Source organism: Vulpes lagopus, chromosome X (genome assembly GCF_018345385.1).
Source record: "Vulpes lagopus strain Blue_001 chromosome X, ASM1834538v1, whole genome shotgun sequence".
NCBI lineage: Eukaryota > Metazoa > Chordata > Mammalia > Carnivora > Canidae > Vulpes > Vulpes lagopus.
In genome coordinates, this window is record NC_054848.1 from 26,733,576 (window position 1) to 26,754,788 (window position 21,213).

Genomic DNA, 21,213 nt, shown 5'->3' on the forward strand with positions numbered 1-21,213 from the left:
AGCTTGGCTATCCAGAATGACTTGCAAAATATAGGCTCTAAATACTTGAGGTTTGGGAGCATACACACGTACGTACACACACACACACACACACACACACACACACACACACACACCACATATTCCATTATGAGAACAGAAGTTGAGAGTAAATCTTTATAAACGTTTACAGCAATCCAAAAATAAAAAGCATGGGGTTGCATTCTGTGTCTGGTTTTTGTAGGTTTTAAGAGTAATTCATTTTTATTGCATGTTACAAAAGTATCAGTCTGGTATGGATTGGACATTAAAACTAGCAAAACAAAACAGAATTATCCTTCCTAATGGATTTTTTTTTGAGAAGCACCCATATAAAGGAATTGGATCTACAATCTTGACCTTATAAGGACTCTAATCTAACCACCAGAAGTTCCTAACTCACTCAGGAAATGCAGTTGGGTACAGACTCGCAGAGGGTGTGACTGTTTTGCCCTATTTTATATGTGGTCATTGCAATCCTTGTAAAGGCAGCAGAGTTGTCATCCCAAGAGAAACAAGAGTTAATTTGAGGACTGCCGTTTGGCTCGGAGCCTGGTTGCTCTAGGTAGATAAGGAGTGTGTTTTCAGGTCCACTGCATCGCAATGCATCTTAAACGAGCAGCTATGGATTTAGGAGTCCACAGGCTGTGCTTTAAAAATGGCTGTTATTAAGGTCCTCAGAGACTATTATCCTGCAGGGTTTGTTGTCTTTGCTTTCATATCTCATTCGAAAATTCTCACACTTATGCAACTAGAACAGTGGAGAGAAAGGATATGCTCTCCTGCCTCAGTACATTCCCAGGTGCAAACCTTTATTTCAAAATCTAATCTTTAAAAATGCCTGGCCTAGGGTGGATTACCCGGGAGGAAACTGAGCAAAATCCCATTTGTCAGACCGCCTTAAGCCATTCTAAGCTCGGGTAACACGTGATGCCTTCTCTCCTTGTCTGACCCTTTGGTTTACTCTAGCCTTCAAATTACTTTTTAAAATTGAAGAGTTCACTTCAGATGTACTAGGTTGGAAGTGAGATGAGAAGTGTCTTTTCTGCATTGTGTTTTTCCTAGTTTCTTTTTATTCTGTCACAGTGCAGAAATGTTCTGGATATTTATTAATCATTCAAACATACATTTGAGTACCTATTGTACTTCCAAGTCTTCACTAGGAGCCAGGAGAACACATATAATGTAAGAAAGTCCCAGCCCTTAAGTTCCCCATTCCTTCCTTCCCTTCCTCCCTTCCTCCCTACTTTTCCTTCCTACCACTAATATTTCACATATTAGCATCTAGGCCCACAGTGGTGAAAAACAAACCAACTTCTACCTTATTGATGTTACCACAGCATACTAGGATGAACAGAATGAATGAGAAATAGAATAAACGGGAAAGAAATCCATTCGTACATATTATTTGATCCCCATAACCAAAGAGTACCCCCCCACCACATGTACACCATTCTTTCCACCACAGCAGACATGACATACTATTAAAGTATTTGAGAATGATTATCTGTGAGGCAGTTTTCAGGGTTAATGGCATCAGAGAGAGAATAGAGGCAGGAAATTAGCTGATAGGCAGCCTTAGCCATTCTTTTTTTTACTTTTTTTTATTATTTTTAAAGACTTTATTTATTTATTTATGAGAGACACAGAGAGAGAAAGAGAGAGAGAGGCAGAGACACAGGCAGAGGGAGAAGCAGGCTCCATGCAAGGAGCCCGATGCAGGACTCGATCCTGGGACTCCAGGATCACACCTCCGGGCCAAAGGCAGGAGCTGAACTGCTGAGCCACCCAGGCATCCCCAGCCTTAGCCATTCTTGAACCAATAATATGGTGGCTCCAAAATCAGGAAGGAAGGAGGAAGGATGCTAGCATCATGGAGTGCTTGTAAATTACAGAAATAGCTGCCTGTGTGACTCACTTTCATCCTTCTCTTGCTCTACCTTTGGAAGGTAGAATCAGGCAAAGTGATAACTATTTGCAAAAGCATTTTAAAGGTAGAAATGGTATTTTAAGTTTCCTTTCCCTAGAAGTAAGACAAATATTATATATGCTGTGTTTTATTTACTTTTTAAAAAGATTTTTTATTTATTTGAGAGAGAGAGATTGGGGGCAGAGCAGAGGGAGAGACTCTTCAAGCAGACTCCCCACTGAGCATGGAGCCCCACATGGGGCTCTATCCCACCACCCATCCCATGACACATGAGATCACCACCTGAGCCAAAACCAAGAGCTGGATGCTTAACAGACTGAGCCACCTAGACGCCCCTCTATATGCTGTGTTTTAAACACACATATACACACACTTCCTCCTTGGTACCAAGTAAATTACAATGACAAGGCAAGGACACTGACATCCAAGCCACACATAGGCACAGGGGACTCTCACCTAAACTACATTCTGTTAGGTGTTCTTAAGTCTATGGGAGTGGGTTTTAAAGGACACACAATCCTAAGAAAGGTGGGGTTAGAGTAACACTGTAAGGGTTGTTTTAAAACAGCTAATGTGCTATGGACACAGTGAGGAGCTAATGTCAGTACCTATTTGGCTCTGCGCTTAGTTTATAAAAAAGAATGACATGCCTTCATGATGTTGGTGTTGGAAGATAAAACAAGACCTTAGGCGGGCTGTTTTCTTTTTTACTAATATAACTAAAATTCATATAAAAACCTATACTGTGTTGCAGTATTTTTCCAGATATTGCTGTATGGCTTCATTGCTCATAATTGGGTGAGTATTTCCTGCATGAGACATCTTTCAGAAGATCATCACCAATGGTAATCTTGAAAGGTCTTCACACTTAAACACTAGATGGCACATTTAAATCATAGAGACAGCCACATATGAAAAGTCTACAATGTTGAAGGTACTTTTGGTTTTGTATTATGTTTTATGTGCAGGAATCAGCCTGTTTGAAGATAACTATCCTTATCTGAGAAAGACCAGATGGGCCTTTCCGACACTGAAACATATTTATTATTGCAGAGCCACGGTGAGGGGTGGGGGTGGAGTAGAGGGATAAAACGGGGCAGGAAACTAATACTTATACTCCTTATAAATCCTCTACATCAACTCTATGAAGTCAGCTCTCTTATCCCCCAGTTGAGGAAACTACAATTTGGAGAGATGAAAGTAACCTGTCCAAATCCCACAGCTGTTAGGTAGCAGAAGCAAGATTAGGGTACAGATCTATCTGAATTGATATTCTTTTGGTTTCCCCTAATTCCTCCCCACTCTTCACATATAAAGCAAGTAACTTCTGAATTGGGCTACATGTAATAGACCACAATAATTAATTCATTAGGGTACTTGTGAAATACTGAGTGTGTTCAATCTTCTGTGATGCTTGGAGAGGAATGGCCAGGCCACTGAGTTAGATTCTGGTTAGGTATTTCCTTATTTATTCCTCCTCAATCCACTCTGAACTTACTTACACTTTTCATGATTTTGAATGGCTTTAAAAAAGCAGAATACATTCTTATTCTTAAATAGGTAACTATTTTCCCATGGACCAATACACATCTGGTTATATTTATCTATACAATTTGTCTATATTATATACAGAATTAAAAGTTAGAAAAGCCCTTATTTATGAATCTCTTTGTCACAGAGCTATTTCTTTTCTCTCTAGAGAATCTGTGTAGTTCAAGACTGTATATTAGAAAAAAGCAATTAGGTGATGTCAAGTCTCATCTTATCCCAACAGCAAGATGTAAGAAGAAAGCAAGAACATATGGCAAAGTGCCATAATTATTTTTGATAATACACTAGAAATCATAACAGTCATGTAGCTAATTTCCTCTGGTTCATTTTAATTATGAAGGTTGTAAATGCAGAACAACTTTATTCCATGCCCCACCCCTCCAAAGAAACCCCTCCTAATATCCTAACCCATCCAAAAACAACCCTACACTGAGGCAATTGTTTGGAATAGTTTAATGATATCATGAATCTAAGATGATTTTATATCTTTTCACTTTAAATAGCAGGAGAGTTTCCAAATAATTCACAAATACACATTGGATACAACCATATTCATTTATGGGTACTCATTAGTCTACAGCTTAGATGAATGAATGAATTTTAAAATGAATTCTAGGTATCCATAAAGTGTGAATGTTAAAGAAGGTTCTAGTATCATGATGTTAACTAAAGTCCTACTGACATAATTAAGTCTGATTCCCTGTTGTTCTTTGGTGAGTTAATTTCTGTCTACTACCAAGTAGAGCAAATTGTTTTTTCTGGAGCTTGTAATGGTTTTTGTTTTTGTGCCTAGGGAGTTACTTCCCCCTATTTAGCTTTTCTTCTCTCATGGAGCAGGGTGGATGGTGATTGGGAAAAAACATACTCCCTTTTCCAATGTATAAAGAAAAGGAAGAAGAAGGTATATGCATATGGACTTTAATATAAAGATAGGTAACACTGGCATATCTGCCAACAGAAATCCCATAAGTGAGAAAACTGGCAAAATATCTAGGATGTTTCTTCATTCCTAGAACCCACTGTGCTAAAGCCAGAAGCCCACTCATTAGTTTTCAGTTGCATATCCACTAATCTTTCTCAAAGCATTCAGTTCAGTTCAGAACATCCTAGAGACCTTGGACTACTTTGTTGAAACAGACCCAGGGCATTCTTGGCATTTGGCCAGGCAATGATGCTTCTTTCATCTGAGAACAGGTACATTTGAAAAACTATCTCCAGGAGAGTAAGGCTTGTGAAGACTTAGATGTTTCCATGCCCATGAGATAAATTATATAAGTTTTAATAAAGGACTAGAACAGAGAAAAGAAGGTCTTGATAGTTTATTTTACATCACAATAATTTTTTTGTGGGAGCTACATTGGAATATGTCACCAAACACTGGAAACCTACCTCACAGTGCCCTGAGTAAGAAAGGAAAAATGATAGATTTCATCATTGTCAACTGATCTGGAATATAAATCAAGAAGTATGGTCACCCCAAGAAAGAGAAGTGGTAAACATATTATGTCCATAGTGCCTTACTCTTCTCAGATAAGGACAGAAGGACTATATAGTTGTTGTGAATCTCTGTCAAAATTTCTGGTATAGTTGAGAGTTTACTTTACCACCAGGGGACTGAGAAACCACTGTGGATGATACTTGACTATTAACGTTATCTTGAGTAGAAAAATAGAGGGACTTGGTGAAAAACCCTTTTGCCTGGTTCTGTTAGAGTTTTATTCCTTTCTGACTTTATGATTTTTCTCTTTTGTAGATTAACAGTAAGATGGGGGTCTCACCCAAATCACATCTGAAAATGATCATAAAACCATAAGATATAAGTTATTTCAATGACCCCACAGTCTCCTGAAAAAGTCTTAAAGTGATCATATTATATGATAATGCCAAAGTGGAAGGGAGCAATTAGCCTTGTCACCAAGATTTGCAGATGCCATCACACTTGTGATGACATATGAGCAGGGTCTTGAGGGATGAGTAGGTGCTGACCAGGAGAGAAGTGAGAGGATGAAATTTGAGCAAGAGTAAAGTTGAAGATGAGATGAGATTAGACAAAGTACACATCAAAGCTGAGTTACTCTATGTGGCCAGAGGGAAGGGCTCATGGCGGGGGGGGGGGTTGGGGTGGGCAGGGGGTAGAGGGGTTTGTTTTCTCTGTGTCATCCACAAGTAGCTGTGAGCATGAACTTTGGCATCACGTATTGGTAACTTGTCTAGCGCAGTGGTTCTCAAACTTGAGCGAGCTCAAGAATCACGGGGAGGGCTTATTAAAACACAGGCTGGGCCCCAACCCCAGAGTCTGTGATTCTGTTGCTCAGGTGTAGAGATCAAGAATTTGCATTTCTAACAAGTTTCCAGGTGCTACTTCAGGCACTGACCCCCTTTGAGAATGAACACTGGTTTAGTGTAATGAGACTTCACCTCCTAGACATCATGAATGCCTTCATGTAAATGATGGATCCTCTCCTGAGAAACCTGTACAAGTATTTGGGAACACAAAATATGGCCTCTAGTTGTATGAGCTTCCAAGACCCTCTATGAGGAAATAGAGGGTAGTATCCTGCTGGCAGCTACCTTCACCTGCAAGAAATACAATGAATTAATGAAGACAACATATCTTTCAAGTACTGTTTCAATGGGAAACTCCCAGGAACAAGGACACATTGAAAAATATTACTACAATATGATTTTGCTGATTTCTGCCTCTTGGAATTGGTCAGTTATCCCAGGCACAAAATGACTATATTTGGGGGTGGGTGCATGTTAAAGGACATCTTTGGGTTCTACAAAACATTTCCTGTTACTCTAGCCCCAGTCAAGTAGCCTGGCCTTTGCCCATTCTGACCCGCCACCTTCTTGGGCAACAGGACATAGAAGAGGTAGGGCAAGTGACAGGGAGGAAAAAGGTGCACTGATCCAGGGGCCTGTCAGGAAAGACACAGAAGCTGGTGCTCCGGGTGAAGCATAGCTATGGCCTGAGCATATCCTCCTGGTAGCTCGGCGGTACAGTTCAAGATGGAAGAAAAAGATCATCAAGAATGTGCTTACAAGAAAACTTCAAATCATTTGTGCGACAGAGAGGAGACAACACCTATTGTAGAGAAAAGGACATTTTGACTTTACTCTTTCCCTATGAATCCTCCTCATGTGCTTTCCATAACCCAGTGGCCTAGATATTTTTAAATAACCTTGAGAAAAAAGCAGAAGTGTTCTTCATTTCATGAAAAGAAAGCCAGCTTTCATTTCCAGAATCTCAGGCCCACTCTGCATGCATGCATGGAGTCCAGAACATGAGGCAAATGCTGTATTATTCATTTTGGCCACTATACATTCAAGCAATGGGTCTGAGGTTGGGAGAAAAAGTGCCACTGAGAAGAGTGCAGAACTCTTCCTTGGGTTTATGGAAGAAGAGATGGTGCTACAGGTACAAGTGCCCTGTGATAACCAGGAGGATACACCTCAGAGTCCATGGCAGCATTCTGTTACCCTCTGGGAGGTTTTGCCTAAAGCCAGGAAAACTCTGTCTGATGATGATGTTTTAGCTGCTAATTCATCTCCCTCCATCTTCATTTCTTCTCAGCTAACTTTTGTTGGGTTTCATCATGGGCACATTTACAAAGCAATTTCCATAATGATAAAATCTCTCTCTCTTTTTAAAAGATTTTATTTATTTACTCATGAGACACACACACACACACACACACACACACAGAGAGAGAGAGAGAGAGAGAGAGAGAGAGAGAGGCAGAGACACAGGCAGAGGGAGAAGCAGGCTCCACGCAGGGAGCCCGACATGGGACTTGATCCCAGGTCTCCAGGATCAGGCCCTGGACTGAAGGCAGCACTAAACCACTGAGCCACCGGGCTGCCCTGATAAAACCTCTTCAAATGAGATTTATAATGTAATTAAAAAGCAGATCTGAAGTGGTAGCAGCATTGTTGTGCAGTGGCCACACATCATCATGCCATGGAGCTAGCCCATGGCAAGACCCCAATTTTGCTCTGGTAAGATTACATGTCCTTGTTTTGTGCTAATAGCTTGGTTAGGAAAAAATAAAAGAAGATAAGACAGCTTCTCCATTGGAGAGATAAGTCCAGGAATATGAGTTAGAGTTTTGTACCCTCCTCCATTCACTCTGTATCTTAGACTTCAGAGGTTGCAAGAAACTTCTCCAACATGGAGGCGAATACTGACAAACTGACCAGAGAAAGCCGAGAGGACTTGCTTGCCCAGAGAGGTGGATATCCATAAATCCTTTGGCCTATTCTCATGGTTTTAAGCGCCATCACTAGAAAAGTGGAAACTATGCATTATGGTTCCCTGAATGGATGAATGCTTGCTCCTGGAAAACTGCCTGGTGTCTGAGAAAGCAAGAAAATGTTCCTTGGGCAGATCCAGTTTTGAAACTTCAAGAGTAACCTGGCTGATTCTTCACTATAAAATCAACGTGACTTTAAGCTTTGCAATTTCCCAAATATCTGGCCTACTCAGATCCTTGCTCATCATAAGTATCTCCAATTATGATATTTATCAAATGATAGGAAATGATTTTTATTAAAACTAGGCTTCTGGTTTACATGTGGATAGCTAATCATATCATATGATTTGGAAATTACATATATATGTGTGTGTTGTGTGTGTGTGTGTGTGTGTGTGTGTGTGTGTGTGTGTGTAATCACACAGAGCGGATCAAGTCCTTCAAAAGACTAGATTTAGATCTAAGATCATAATTAAATAATGGATCCTGAGCATTTAGAAGAGGACACCATCTATTCATTACCTTCTCTTCTCAACATATCACGAGGAGTTTCATTGGATGAAAAGGCCATATAATGTCTGACTTAGAGAGAACACTGAGAATTCCACCAATTTTTTTTTCTGTTTTTCTCTTTGATAGAAATATAAATAATTTGTTTGGCACAACCTTTTGTTTATGGAATCAAATTTATCCTTGTGATGTTGGGAGTTACAAAATAACTCATGGGTTTTAAAATACCATTAGATGTATGGTATTAAATTATAGTCAGTAAAAAATAATTCGCTGATGATGACCAATTCTCATCTAGTAGCTACCATGATTTTCAGTGCAATACTGTTTTGATAGGCAGAAGTAAGACACTAGGTTCAAAGAAAGTACACTTTTGAAGAGAAAATGAACCTACTGTACCTCTGAAGCAAAAACAGTTTATGTCTCCTTTATTCCAAAGAAAGCTCACAAATTAATCTGCAAAACCCACCTTCCTTATCAAAGATGCATGCTACTTTCGATTTGCATTAATGGCAAACACTTCATGGGAAGTTTGATTTCACCGTAATAATAAGCTCTTTTAGCTAAATAACTCTCGTCAACCCTTGAATAAAGTTTTCTGCTAAAGAATTCCCCTTCTTCCCACTCAGCACCAGCAATAAAAGGATTGAAGAGACAGCACCATTCTCTGTAGGACTGTGTGCTAGCACTCACTCAGCCAGACCTTCACTGCCTGATTTCATTGCCATGGAAAGTCCTCCAGGATACCTTGGAGAGTGGCTACCTCGATTACAGCTCCCAACATCCCACTGCTTCCAATTACTACTGATTTTCTGTTACAATCAGTAGCCTTGAAACTTGAACTACCTAACTGTTTTAAATGCAGAAGAGAAAATCCTAGGGAAAATGGGCAACAAAAAGAGTTTCCGTGTTTCTGAAGAGCAGCATTGTGCTTGCATGATTGTTTTTCATCAGCCTTGACTTCTCTGAGAGGCAGTATTTCTTTTCATGCTCCAGGCTGACATTTCTTCTCACTAAATAGTTAATTAGCATGGTGCAAATACAGCAGTCTTCCTTTTGAAATAAGTAAAAGCAGTCCCCAACTGACAAAGAGTTTTGTAACCAAAAGTCATTTGCAAGTCAATGGTTCAGAACCCAAAACTCAAATTTCCACGGAAATGCGAGTCATATATATATATTTCAGGCCAGAAAATAGACAGCTATTTGATCTTTAATATTGATGATCTATGTCATTCTGATAGCATTACTTTGGGTTATGTGATTTGGGAGGCATGCATTTTGGGGGGTATAAAAGGGAAAGGAATTATGAAAAGAAACTATTTCTCTTTGAATCCCGAGTCTGTCCAATGCAGAAGAGTAAGCAAAGGAGATCTGAGTAGGCACCTGCCCATCTCGTTCTACCTTCTGGTGGTCAGTCTTTTCAACACCCACATTTCCTCATGTTCTAATAAATCTTCCTTCTCTCCCACCTGTTGAAAATTGTATTCTTTGAGCATAGTTGGCCCACTTTCACATCCTGGAAGGTTTTTGTTTTAAAAAGAGGAAGATGAGTTAAACCAAATGAATCACAGATTGGTAGGATTTCAGAGAGTATGAGAATGCAAAGTGAAATTTTCAGATGGTAGTAAAAGTGTCTGGGGGCAGAAAGGATTCAGCCATTCTTGCTAGGAAATCTACATTGGTTAATTCTATGGATTGGGGATCCCTGGGTGGCGCAGCGGTTTGGCGCCTGCCTTTGGCCCAGGGCGCGATCCTGGAGACCCGGGATTGAATCCCACGTCGGGCTCCCGGTGCATGGAGCCTGCTTCTCCCTCTGCCTGTGTCTCTGCCTCTTTCTCTCTCTCTGTGTGACTATCATAAAAAAAAAATTCTATGGATTGACCCACTGAAACCTCCACAACTGCCCTCCTTCTAGCTGGACTGGCTGGAAATTAAAAACTGCATTTGACAGACTTCTATGCAGCTAGGGTTATGGATAAGAATTAGGTTTCAGTAAGTTAGGATTGTCAGGTAAAATACAGGGTGCCCAGTTAAATTTGCATTTCGGATAAACAATGGATTTTTTTTTTATCTTTAAGTCTTTTTTTAGTGTAAGTATGTTGCATGCATTGTTTTTGTTTGCTAGATCTGGCAACTCTATATCAAGTAGATGTGCTTGTGAGGGATTTGGAAGGTGGAAGTAAGGTAGAGGCCATTTCCCTGCTCCTTTTGGCTACTTTTGTTGGCGAGCTTAGTCATAGGAGCATGGGATTTCCCACATCATAATTCCAAAGTCTATTCTCCAGCTTCCAGGTTGAAGGAAGGCAGTTGCTAACAGCAGCTACAGAAGTTGTAGCCTCTAGATTTCAACTTCCCGAATCCTAGTTCACAGTTACACAGAACATTCTTGAATTCATTGCTTCAGTGGTACCTCAGAGATGGTGTGTATTCCCTAGTGAATCAGTTCCATCTGGCTTTAGAATTCTATCCTGGAAGCCAACTCTAAAATCTGCTCCTTTAGCCTTCTCTAAGATTTAGTATGCAACTCTGTACTAAATCATTCTGTGATGATCATACCTAGAGTACTTTCTCTTGTTTGTGCTGAACTCCGACTGCAATCTTGACCTTCAGAGTTAGCTTCTCCATTTGTTCCTAGTACTGGTAGTAACTTCCTTTAGTCACTTAAAAACCTACAAATAATAAAACTCTGGTCCTTCTCAACATGCTTCTCTGTCACAGCCATGAAACTTCCCATCAAAGGAGGGTAGAAAGTCAGGAAGGCACTGGGTGGATGCCTTGTTTTATTTCTGAAGGAAATAACTTCCTGCAATATTTTAGGTCATGGCAACACATTAAAATACCCAAACGTTATGTCATCCTCCTTTATAAAAATCTCATTATTATTTTCCTTATCTCTTTTGTTCCTCATATCTAGATGTCAAATTTTCACTGACAACACATTTGACGCCTAGGGAAAAGATCTGATTCAACAATTTCATAACATGATGTTCTATTAATTAAAACATGATACAATGCCATTAAGGCTCCCCCAAAATAAATAAATAAAAGCCCAGAAGGGGCATATAACAAACCTGATTCATATATAATAAAGACATGGGGAAGAGTGAAGGGATATTAAAGAAAGACAGTGTGCTTTCAGGTCTGGCTTGCATGCATGAGGTGAACCCTGGAGAATACAGCTTATCCTTCTGCTTCAGCACTTGGCACAGCACTGAGCACATAGTAGGTACTCAATAATCGAGCTAAATTTTTCAGTTATCTAGCTTCATTCACTTACACTGTATAGGTCTCACACATAATTTCATTTCCTTAAAGTACCAAGTTCTAACATCAGGGCATACAGACATGGAAAGCACCAACCATCCCTGGTGGTTCACATAATTAGGGTGATTCTAGAGTTTATTGCCCAAGCGTGAGCCCTTTTGAGAGTGTGTGGGGGTGTTATTAATCATCACATGAGAGCTATAGAGATAAACTGAGACTGTCCTGAGCAAATCAGGATGGGCAAACCTATAGCCATCAATAAAGTGGGAAAAAAGTCCTGAGTCCTTATGTTTTCTCTGTATCAGCTGAGGTAGCCTTTCTTCCTACACATTGTCGCCAAGGAACAAAAGGTCTGCAACACACAGGTTCCTTCCTGCTAGGGTTCCCTGAGGGTGGTGAATTCATCCCTGCACCTGTTTCTTATATTCAGGGAATGGCAAGCAGAGAAAAGCCAGAGGTTCCAACCACTGTGTGTGCACCCAGGTGCCTTCTCACCATGGGGAATAAACACCTTCAGTTCTGTTTGCTATGGGAGGAAAAATGAATGGAGGGCCAATAACAAAATGCCCTTCAAAGAAAACATTTTGGGAACCTGTGTGCGGCAGAGATAAGAACTAGGACGCTGTCAAGAGAAAGATCCCAGAATAGCTTCCTGAAAGAAAGATATTTTTTTCTTACAAAAAGGAATGTAAGTGAGCATTACTCTAACATCTACTGTGTATCATCTGCCGTAGTCCTCTCAGCAAATGAAGATCAAAGTTTCTGCACTTGTCGGCAAGGCAAACTGGAAAAAATTCACTTTCCTGAAATTTACTAAGTTCTCCTTTATGGAGAAGAAATTCATTCCTTATGTATTTCATACCTGATATTTAATACCAAGTTTACATTTACAAAAAGGACTTTTGTGGGGCCCCCATGCCAATCAAAGACTTCTCCCAAGACATTTCTATTCACACCTAAGGAGAATGAAAATATTTAAGAAGAGAAAAACCCCAAAACAATGAGAAAAGACAACAATCAAGAACATGAACAACAAAATTCAAAATGTTGACTCATAAGTCACGGATTAAGGACTAGTTTAGATCTAAAATCCCTAATCTCAGAACTTCAAAGATATTCGGCAAATTATACACATCAGCTTTTTCCTTTGGAAGAAAAGCAGAGGTAAGACACTGGGATGGAAACTTCCTCCTAGTCTGGTTGCTCCAGAGGGTAGGAGCCATATCTGCCTTGCTAACTGCTGCATTTCCAGCGGTCATGTTGGTAGTTGGCTGGTAGATGCTTCTGTTCTTGATCCTTACCAAACAAATGGCTGCATAAATGTATGAACTGATCAGTTATGAGGGAAGTCAGGTAACCGCAGGACATCCAAAGAGGATTAATAATGAGAGTCAAGGAGTTGATAACCTTGATATGTAATTCTTTGATGGATCAGTGGTTTCTCTTGATGGTGGTCCAGTTTACTGTATGGCTGTTCTAACCCCTTCTCGCCTCCAGGGCTCTAAGTCACTAAGTCACTCTAAGCAGTTTCCTCTCACTTTCCCTGGTATGATGGCAGGATTATCATTTGCAATGGTTCATTCATTCATTCATTCATTCATTCATTCATTCTACAAATACCAAATGAGCACTCACCAGGAGTCCCAGGGATAAACATGATGGACATGGTCCCAGCCTGGTCTAAAGTTTTCTCTTGTTAAAAAAATGGTATCACGACTTAGATCAGGTACTCTGAAAACAAAGCACTGTGAAAGTTGGTACACTAACTCAGCAGAGATTCTAGGACATGATGAACAAGCCGTCTGGGAGAATCTTTCTTAATTTAACACTTAGGAAATCAGCTAAAGGGTAAACAGTTTGCACAGAAAATGAAACCATTTAAGAGGAGACAGAGTAATTATTGGGTTCTTTTGATTAGGTAGAAAACCTGTCCTGGGAGTTAAAATCTCAAGGTAGACTTTTCTTGGCCTTTATTATCTGTTTGGACTAGCCACAAGGTCTTAAATAAATGAGATAATTAAAAACTATTCTTCTCTACTATAACCTCCTCATTTTATGCAAGACAGCTTTGTGGCCTAGGATTAATAATAACAAGACAACAAACCAAACACTTAAATTTATTTTGCAGTGTCTTTTGTCAGCAGATTTCATGACAGTTGATGTAAATTTCATTTTAAAAAAATAGGGAAGGTTTGGGGCACCTGGGTGGCTCAATCAGTTAAGTGACTGACTCTTGATCTCAGCTCAGGTCTTGATCTCAGGGTTATGAGTTCAAGCCCTGTACTGGGTGGGGGGTGGGGGGTCCATGCTGGGTGTGGGGCCTACTTTGAAAAAAAAGGGGGGGGAACGTTTAAATTGGGGAGGTGAGAAAAAAGGGAAAAGAGATGGAAATAAGTGCAAAGAAGATTCTGAAATAGTTTTCATAAACTTTAAGTCTTTTTCAGAAAGGGACTTAAAACGCAGACAAAGGGGCGTCTGCGGGGCTCAGTCCGATAAGTGTCTGACTCTTGATCTTAGCTCAGGTCATGATCTTGGGGTGATGAGATCGAGCCCTCATGATGGGTTCTAGGCTGGGCATGGTGTTTGCTTAAGATTCTTTCTCTCCCTCTGCCCCACCCTGCCCTCATGCATGTTCTTTCTCTCTCTAAAAAAGAAAAAAACAACAACAAAAATCCCACAAAAGCTGAAAACAAAAGGAATTTCATCGCTTACTGATTCTATAGCCAATACTTACTCTAATATCCCAGAATAGCTATTGCAAATTGCCACTCTGCTTGAATCTGAGACTCTAACACCATCCCCATCACTCTGCGTTTCAGTGCAGCTTCCACTTCAATGAGAAAAATACATTCAGTAGAAGGACCCTCCCTTAACCTTTCACTACATTTACAACACTACCAGCGGCTGTCTATCCTTCCCTCCTCCTCTGGCCCTCTGGTCTTCTTTCCTTACAAGGCTATTGATCCTCCCTCTTTTCTTCTGCGTCCTCAAAGTCACCCTCTCTACTGTCTCCTTCCCACTAGCACTTAAATGTGCTCAAGTCTCTCTCTTATTTTATTTTTAAGATTTGTTTATCTCAGAGAGCACACATGAATGGGGGGAGGAGAGGCTCTTCAAGCAGCCTCCCCACTGAGTGTGGAGCCCAACTCAGGGCTCAATTTTATGACCCTGAGATCATAGCACGAGTCTGAAACCAAGAGTCTGCCACCTAACTGACTGAGCCACCCAAGCGCCTCCAAATCTCTCTCTTTCTATGACTATGCTTTTCTTCTTGCTGCTACACCCATTTTCTGCTGCTATGGTTCTCTCTTTCCCCAACATTCTGGAAGAATTGTTTGACACTTGCTCCTTGATTTCCTCAATTCCCAATCATGTCTCAACCCATTGCAATCTGGGTTCTCTATTTACTTTAGAGTAATTACTGGATTCTCCAAAATCAACATTGAGATTACTCATACCAAGGTTATCAGTAGCCTCTTTGTTGCTAAATTAATGGAACATTTTTTAGTCTTATCTTTTCTGTCTCTTTCATAGCCCTTGACAACTGAATGCTACATTCCCTGAAAGCCTCTCTTCCTTAGGATTTTGTGACATCACATACACTTGGTATGTCTTTTACCTACTGAATTGCTAATTTCCCTGTCTCTACTTCAAGTTTGTTTTTGTCTACCTCTTCTTGGAATGTTGGTGTTTTTCTGGGTTCACTCCTGGGCTCTCCCTTTTCTAATTACAAACTTTCCCCTAAATCCTTTCAAACCCTTGAAAGGTATTAATTACTTATACACTGACAAAATGCAATGAAATATCTCAAGCCCAGAACTTTTTCTATCGGTACAGTGTGTACACTGAGCTACTTGGACATATCCCTTTGTATGTTCCATGGGTAACTCAAACTCTACATGTGCAGGATTGAACTCAAAATCACTCCTTCTGCTTCAGCACCCTCTATTTTCTTCACACACACTCCCTCTTTTGTGTAAAGGGTTTGAACAAATGGTACCACCACCTACCAAACTGTCCAAATTAGACATCTGACTTAACTCTTCCCTTCAAGTCACATACCATAACCTAACAATCAAAATAGCATTGATTCTAACTTCTAAATAGCTATGAAAACTGTACTTTCTACTGCTCTGCATCTCTATCACCACAATTTGGTTCACATCATCACCATCACTCACTTGGATCTTTCCAGTTGTGTTCTGAAGCTGCCTCCTCATCTTCAGTTGATCTGACTCTCCTTTGGTTCCTCGAGTTGCTATGAAATGTCTCACCTGCAAGACTTTTATATATACTATTCCCTCTGCCAGGAATGCTCCTCTTCCAAATCCCCAAATTGACTTGGCTAACTCCTGCTTCTCCTCTGGTCTCAACCAAGGTGAGACTTCCTTGGAGAAGCTGTCCCCATCTCACCACACCCAAGTCAGTTATCTTGATAGCACCCTCACAGCACTGCTTTTAACATAGAGCAATGCTTGTTTAATTTCCTTCCTCTCCCGTTAGACTACAGATCAAAGAAGACAGAGATCAGATCGGTCCTGTTTATTTATCAATGCATTTCTAGTGTCTGGCATAGTTTCTAGAACATTAACAAATATTCATTAAGTAAATGTATGAGGAAATGTATCGTTGCATCAGATGACTATTCCACAATACTCCTTTCTAATCATCGGCAGTTTAAATTCTTTGTTGTTATTGTTTTATATGCAGGGCTAATGTCCTGTGAGTTCTCAGTACATATGTTTCTGTTTAAATCAAGAAAAATAATTTTATAAAACCCTACAATAATGAAAAGCCTGGAATATCAAAAATTTTCCCTGTGGTGGTATTTTTCACAGGTCATAAATCTTCTAGAAATAATATATAAAGTTAAGCAAATTAGAAGTCAGAGAACTGAGGTACAGCTATTCAGAAATCAATTTGTGGAAGCAGAGGGCCATGAACAGCTGTGCAGGTTAGGCACTGAACACACTGAAGAAGTGCAATTCACAAAGTGTCTTGTATGCTTTACAACCTGAACAACTCTTCGTGGTGGCCCTGAGTAGAAGTAAAAGAGGAGGGTTATTGGTTCTTTTTATTTTATTTTTCAGACTGCCTCTTGATGGTGAGGAATGATTATTATTGAACTCTTAAATTTCAATCTATTTAATAGAGCTATTAGAATTTCAAAGCTAGAGAGCATCTTAAAGGTCATGTAGCCTAGGGAAGACAAAGAAGTTTCGTCTGTGTATGAACTACATTAAGGGGTGGTAGCTGCACGGAGCATTGTCTTGAAAAATATTCTAATATAGCACTGAGTGATTAGTGGTGCCTCCCATGGGCAAATGAAGAGAAGTGGAAGACGTCCACTTATTTGTCTTCCCCAATCTGGCTAATCTTTTCATTTTCTAGATGAGAAAATTAAGGTCCAGAAAAGCAAGGTAACTTGATAAAAATATCAGTGCTGAAACAGAAGCCAGGGTTTTTTTTTTGTTGTTGTTGTTGTTCTGTTTTGTTATTTCGTTGTTGTTTGTTTTTTTTACTTTTAGCTCATGTCCCTTCCTTCACACCTGGTCTCTAGATTCCTTACTGAGATAAATTATAAATCCCAGCTCTATGATTTACTACCTTTCAAATTTAAACTTATTTTCAAGGTTAACTTCCTGCCTTGGGTCGCAAGCATAAATAAATCTAAGTTTGCCATCTGAGAACACAGCATGATCACAGGAAATAGTTTTCAACACCATAAAACCATCATATAAAACGTAGTGACAAGTGCATCCCCTAAAAGGCTAATGTTATAAGTAGTAGGGGCCATTGTCAATCAGGTTAAGCACTGTAGTAGTAGGAGGAGTAATTGTGAGTAGGACAGCAGAGATAACGTCTGTAATATCATTACAAGCCATATTTGGCTTGAATCTACACAAATGGTGGCAGATACTTGCAAAGACTTTTGTCCCCATGTGAATAGGTGAACAACGAAATTGATTCAACATCTGTAAATGTTCTAGTCATGGTGCTAGGCACTGGGGATATAGTGGTAAACAGGACAGATGGGGGCCTTATCGTTGTGGTTATTACATTTAGGTGGAGAAGTCATCTACTGAACAATGATAGAAGCGTTTCAGAGGAGCAAGTGCATGGAGCTTATTAGTATTGGTGGGGGTAACCTGATCACCCCCAATTTTTGGCAACTGCTACTCAGAGGCAGACTATAGAGATGGGTTTGTGATAATGTTCTGTAACCACTCCATATTCCAATCTAACATCCAAGATGTATGCTACATTGCTATGGAAAGCTGACAAATTTAATATTCACCAATTGCCATTTTTAATTAAGTGAATATAAGCAGAGAGACAAATTCATACTGAGTAACAGCCACTTACCTCCCAATATTCACTAGTTTAAAAAACACAGACCCTTAAGTCAACCCATCCTCTGATGTCTAAAAGATGCTTATCACTACGCACAAAGATGCTTTCCACTTGCTTTGCAAATCAGTTTAAACATACCTGGTAATCAGGGTTCATTATTTTTATTCACTTGGAAAGTCAGAAGTACCTTATCCCACTGATATTTTGAAGGAAAAGTAAAACACCATTCATTTGGAGATTTTATGGGTGTCTTAACGTGTGCTTTTATAAACAGGAAATGATTTGAGACTTATCAAAAGGTATGCCTCTGAGTCTCTCACCTAATCTCTAAACCCAGCTGACTTTCCCCATTTCTTGAACACTGAGCGTAGCAAAGGAGATGCTCTTGATTAGCCAAGAGACATTGCTGCCCATACATCAACCGATACTTGACTCAGGGTTGGGGAATTGTAAAATCACCCAAATGCAGCACTTCCAGATGAAAATTGCTCTGAGGATTTTCCATTCTGAGAAGTGGAAAAAAAAAACCACTGAGTAGTTCTTCTAAGTCCATAAAACTTAGAAACCCTTCTCTGACAATATTACATTACCTATAAAATATAATTTCTACAAAGTTTACACATGGAGGAGTAAAAGAAAGGGGTTGTCGGTACAAATTCAAACCCTACAAAAATGTTGAGACTGGACAATTGAAAAATCATTGTAGTTTATAAAATTTCTTCTGTCCAGAAAGAAGTATCATTTAGTGATATGCAGCCTTGCTGTCTGGAGAGTAGGGTATGGAATGGGTGGGGAACCTATCAAGTATAACATAATACTTTTCTACGATATCACTGATTAATGTCATTGATTAATGAATTAATATTAGCACTGATTTAGAGCCACTCTGTTCTAGGGCTGTGCTGCTCTGTCCAATACAGTAGCCACTAGCTAAAGGTAGCTCTCAAGCACTTGAAACAATGCTAGCGAGACTGAAGGATTGCATATTTTAAAATGTAATTTATGCTGAGTGAAATAAGTCAATCGGAGAAGGACAAACATTATATGGTCTCATTCATTTGGGGCATATAAAATGTAATTTAAATATAAATTTTAAAATGAATACTTTGTTTAGCTATTGAATTATTTAAGTATGTTTGGGACAACTTAGGTCTAGGAATCTGCTCTTTTCGACTATACATTTTATGAACTCTAAATACAGATCAAGAATTTTCAATGAAGATACAGAGTCTGAGTTGAGACGAAATATAATTGTAAATACATACCAAATTTCAAAGACTTAGGAAAAAAAGTGCAAAAGATTTTATTAGTCCTTTTTAATTGATTATCTATTGAAATAATAATATGTTGGGGAGAATAAAGTATATTATTGAAATTAATCTCGCTTCTTTGAACTTTTAAAGATGTGGCTGGTAGCAAATTTAAGATAACATGTACTTTGCATTATATTTTTATTGGACAGCTCTTAGACATTGTGCAGACACTGAGAATACAAAGCTGAACATCTCTTAAGGATTTTACAGAATGGTGATAAACCTGGCTGTAGCAGGAAGAGATACAGGAATGCACGGGACACTATGGGGACATAGATGAACAGCAACTCAATCAGGCTGACGTCATAGATGGCATCCGGAAAGAGGAGATGAGAGCTTGAGCTGATTTTTGAAGTTTGAGTAGGAGATGGATGAAGACAGAGGAAGGGTACTCAAGGAAGAAGGAATGGCATGCACAGTAACTTTGGGAGAAGCAATATAATACAGTGTGTGAAAACCCAGAACCCCTAATCTTTGGGTCATACTCAAGCTGTACCATTTATAAACTGGAGCACCTCGGGCATGCTACTTAACTTCTCTGTATTTCTTCCTCTATGAAATGAGAATAATGCTATTCACTACTTTATAAGATTATTGTGCAAAATGAACAAGTTAATAATATACTGGTCAGAGCTGTGTTTGATGTCACATCAGTGTTCACTGTTACTGTTATGGATTAGAAAAAGAAATAATTCCACTATGGTTGGAGTAAAGGCTTTGTGTGAGGGGGTCATGGGAGTTAGTGCTAGAGGGGCGTTTTGGGCATCATGCATTTACCTAAGCTGGTTGACCTTTTATCCCAAAAGCTGTGGAAGATTAGTCACATCCAAAAAAGTATCTTGGGCATAAGTGTAGCAGAGAGTCAAGGGGGACTAAGGCTTTGGGTAAGAGATAAGAGGCCAAAGCAGCCAACTAGTTGAGAAGTGACTCAGGGTCCCTGTGAATAGAGGGCAGGGCATGAATAATGAGGTGGTGACTGCTAATTGCTCTTGAAACTTCTCTATGCTTCTCTTTTGGTACCCAACTGGACTTCATTCCCAGCTACTCTGCTGTTACCTGTGGCCATAGGACTGACTTCTAGCCAGAGGGAGGTGAGTGCAAGGGATGTGGGCCACCTCTTGTGACAACCTTCCTGCCTTTCCCCTTTTGGCTCCAGAACATCTTCGGAAGGGCAATCTTGGAAACTGGGCATTGAAGACAGAAGAGCCTTGTTGGCCTATATGGGCTGCTACTCCTCCTCCTCTTCCTTACACCTAACCCTTACTAACATGAAATCACCTTGGACCGTTTACCTAAGAAAGAAATACGCTGCTATCTTTTTAAAGTCATTTTGCAGTCATACATTTGGAGGAATGTTTGCTATAGAAGTTAGCCTATCCTAGCTAATACAGATATGAAAAGTATTTAAAGAGCTAAAAGCATTTTTATGAAGTAAAAAGACTAGATGTCTGATGAGATATGGGAGTGACAAAGAAAGTTGTCACCAAATTCTTTGAGTAGCACAGTCTCAAATGTTATCATGAGTGCAAATATAAACAGTGAGCCAACAAGAAATTTCTTTGTGGCTTTGTCAAAGTATATTTTAGATCTGTAATGAAGAGCTGTAAGTCAGGGACAGGGCTAGGAATTTGGTTAGGCTAAAGAAATTAGGCACAGACCTAAACTTAGCAGAAAATAGGCCAAGTTTGAAAAGAAACTGAGAAGCCTGGGTGATGCTCAAAAGTCTACAGGAGAAGAATAAAATAGAGAATTTGGCTGGTTAAGGTGGTAAGAGTCAAGTAGATTCTAATATTCCACATAAGGTTTGGGGTTCCTAGAGGACAGAGGGTTAGCAGGAGTGATTCTGACATACCCCAAACTATGAAAATTGAAATCTGATTCCAAGGCAACAGCACTGTATACTTCTGGGTGAATAGGCAAGGGCTTCCAGAAGGAAGAGCAGAGCCTGCCATCTCTTTATCTCTAGAAATCTAGATGTGGCTTACTTGTAGAATGGAAAAGGGCTAGGTCTTCCCAA

General features: G+C 39.7%; 1 protein-coding gene across 8 annotated transcripts in view; it reads right to left on the reverse strand.

The window, feature by feature from the left end:
* DMD (dystrophin) overlaps window positions 1-21,213 on the reverse strand; it is a 2,057,113-nt gene that overhangs the window by 375,258 nt on the left and 1,660,642 nt on the right. The gene's annotated exons all lie outside the window — the stretch shown is intronic.